The sequence below is a fragment of the Passer domesticus genome, chromosome 7, assembly GCF_036417665.1.
Source record: "Passer domesticus isolate bPasDom1 chromosome 7, bPasDom1.hap1, whole genome shotgun sequence".
Classification (NCBI taxonomy): Eukaryota; Metazoa; Chordata; class Aves; order Passeriformes; family Passeridae; genus Passer; species Passer domesticus.
Window position 1 is genome coordinate 18,562,544 of NC_087480.1, and position 2,558 is coordinate 18,565,101.

Genomic DNA, 2,558 nt, shown 5'->3' on the forward strand with positions numbered 1-2,558 from the left:
GCCCTGGAGCAGGGGATGCTGGCCCAGGAAGGGTCTGGGCTGCGCTTTGCAGCCCGCTTTGAACCGCTCCGGTTTCCCTGAGCTGGACCCGCCGGGAGCTCAGGGCGCGGCCCTGGGAACAGCCCGGCTTATCTCAGCCGGGATCAGCGGCAGCCACCGAGCCCAGCGCAGCTGAGCCCGGCTGCTGCTGAGCCCGAGCAGATCCGAGGGGGAGATCTGGGGCTGCAGTAACGCCTCGATGCCTGAAAATCCCTGATGTCATCCTCACTGTGCTGCTGGGAGCCAGGGCTGGGTCATCGGCCCTGTTCCAGCACATGGGGATGGGATGGGATGGGATGGGATGGGATGGGATGGGATGGGATGGGATGGGATGGGATGGGATGGGATGGGATGGGATGGGATGGGATGGGATGGGATGGGATGAGATGGGATGAGATGGGATGAGATGGGGATGGGATGGGGATGGGATGGGGATGGGATGGGGATGGGATGGGGATGGGATGGGGATGGGATGGGAATGGGATGGGAATGGGATGGGAATGGGATGGGAATGGGATGGGAATGGGATGGGAATGGGATATTTGCCCATCATCCCACAGCAGGAGCTTTCCTTTCCAGCTGCTACAGGCTCAGCATTACCTGTTCCTGAATCAGGGACAGGGGATCCTGGTGGGCGCTTGGTTGGGGCTTCATCACCTCCAGGGCTGGAGCCCCTCTGGAGCCAGGCTGGGAGAGCTGGGGGGGCTCACCTGGAGAGGAGAAGGATCCAGGGAGAGCTCAGAGCCCTGCCAGGGCCTGAAGGGCTCCAGGAGAGCTGGAGAGGGACTGGGGACAAGGCCTGGAGGGACAGGACACAGGGAACGGCTCCCACTGCCAGAGGGCAGGGATGGATGGGATATTGGGAAGGAATTGCCCCTGGATCCCTGGCAGTGCCCAAGGCCAGGCTGGATGGGGCTTGGAGCAGCCTGGGACAGTGGGAGGTGTCCCTGCCATGGCAGGGGTGGCACTGGAGGAGCTTTAAGGTCCTTTCAGCCCAAACCATCGTGGGATTCTCTGGTTCTTCCCACGCTGTGGCAGTGCCAGGCTGAAGCCCTGACTCCTCAGACAGCTGCAAACACCAGCCCCAGCTGCCAGGCTCTGGGATGGGCAGGAAGCGAGTCCCAGGGTCTGGCTGTGCCAGGTGTCCCCACAGCCGGCCCTCGGGGACCGTGCGGTGACCAGGGCAATTAGAAAGGGAAATCAAGCGAGGAAGAGCGGAATGCCCGGCAATTTCCTGTGGGATTATCACACCTGTGGGCCTCGGTAATGAGTTCCAAGTAGACAATCAGTGTCGAGGGCTAATTACAGCCCCACTCCCTGATGCTCCAAAGCGGCTCCGAGCCCGAGCAGTATCGGGGTCCCGGGGGCCGAGCCCTGGCAGTGCCCGCCCCGAGGAGAAATTCCGCGGGGTGGGAGCTGGGGGGCTGCTCTGGGCTGTGCCAGGGCCCACAGGGCTGGGGACGGTGGCATCCGCTGGGGAATGCCAGGAATGCAGAGCAGAGCCTACAGGGAGGGGAGCCCGTGCCGCCGAACGGAGAAACCTGTTTGATTCCCCTGAAGGGCGAACACACCCAGGTCTCCTCCTCAAAACAAGGCTTGGCTTCCCGGGGCCGGCCCTCTCGGCAGGTGAGGGCTCAGGTGTGCCACAGCCGTGCCACAGCCGAGCCGGGAGAGCGCCGGGAACCGCCCGCAGCCGGGAACTGCCAGGTACTGCCGGGAACGGGAATGGGAGCGGGAATGGGAGCGGGAGCGGGAACGGGAATGGGAATGGGAACCGGGAACGGGAACGGGAGTGGGAGCGGGAACGGGAACGGGAGTGGGAGTGGGAATGGGAACCGGGAACGGGAGTGGGAGTGGGAGCGGGAACGGGAATGGGAGGGGGAGCGGAGCTGCTGCAGCTGCAGGAGCGCTGCCCTGCCCTGCCCGGGACCCCCGGGGACCCCCGGATCCCCTGCCCTGGAAGCGGAGCTGTTCAGGGTGTCTCGGAGCGAAGCGTGTGAGCTCTGCGGGGATGGGGCTCCTGCAGGAGCGGGCTGGGGCTGAGGTTTGGCTCAAATTCCCTCTCCCTGCCCACGGCTCCACATCCTTCTGAACCCCCTCTCCCCTCCGGATTCCCGTGGGGCACAGCAATGCCCTCCCCGGGACAGGCTGGTGTGGGCAGGGTCCAGCAGACTGCGGGGAATTCGGTCCTGTGTCCCCCACAGCCTCGGGAGAGCTTTGCGGGAGCTCCAGACCTGCCCAGCCCCTCCCTGCCGGGACTCCCGTGGGACACAGGGGCTGCAGCAGAGATGTCTCCCTCTCTGCTGCTCTGCCTTGTTTTGTTTCTGCCCGAGTCAGTGTGAAATTAGCACCCTGGGAAGGAGTGGCAGAGCTGGCACGGAGGAGAGAGCACCTCCCTGTGTCCTTGCTTCATCCAGGGAATGTCATCCCCATTTTCCAGTCCCAGCCCTGCTCAGGACAGACCCCACACAGGAGGATGAGCTGCAAGACCTGGGCAGGGATGTCCTTCCTCCTCAGCT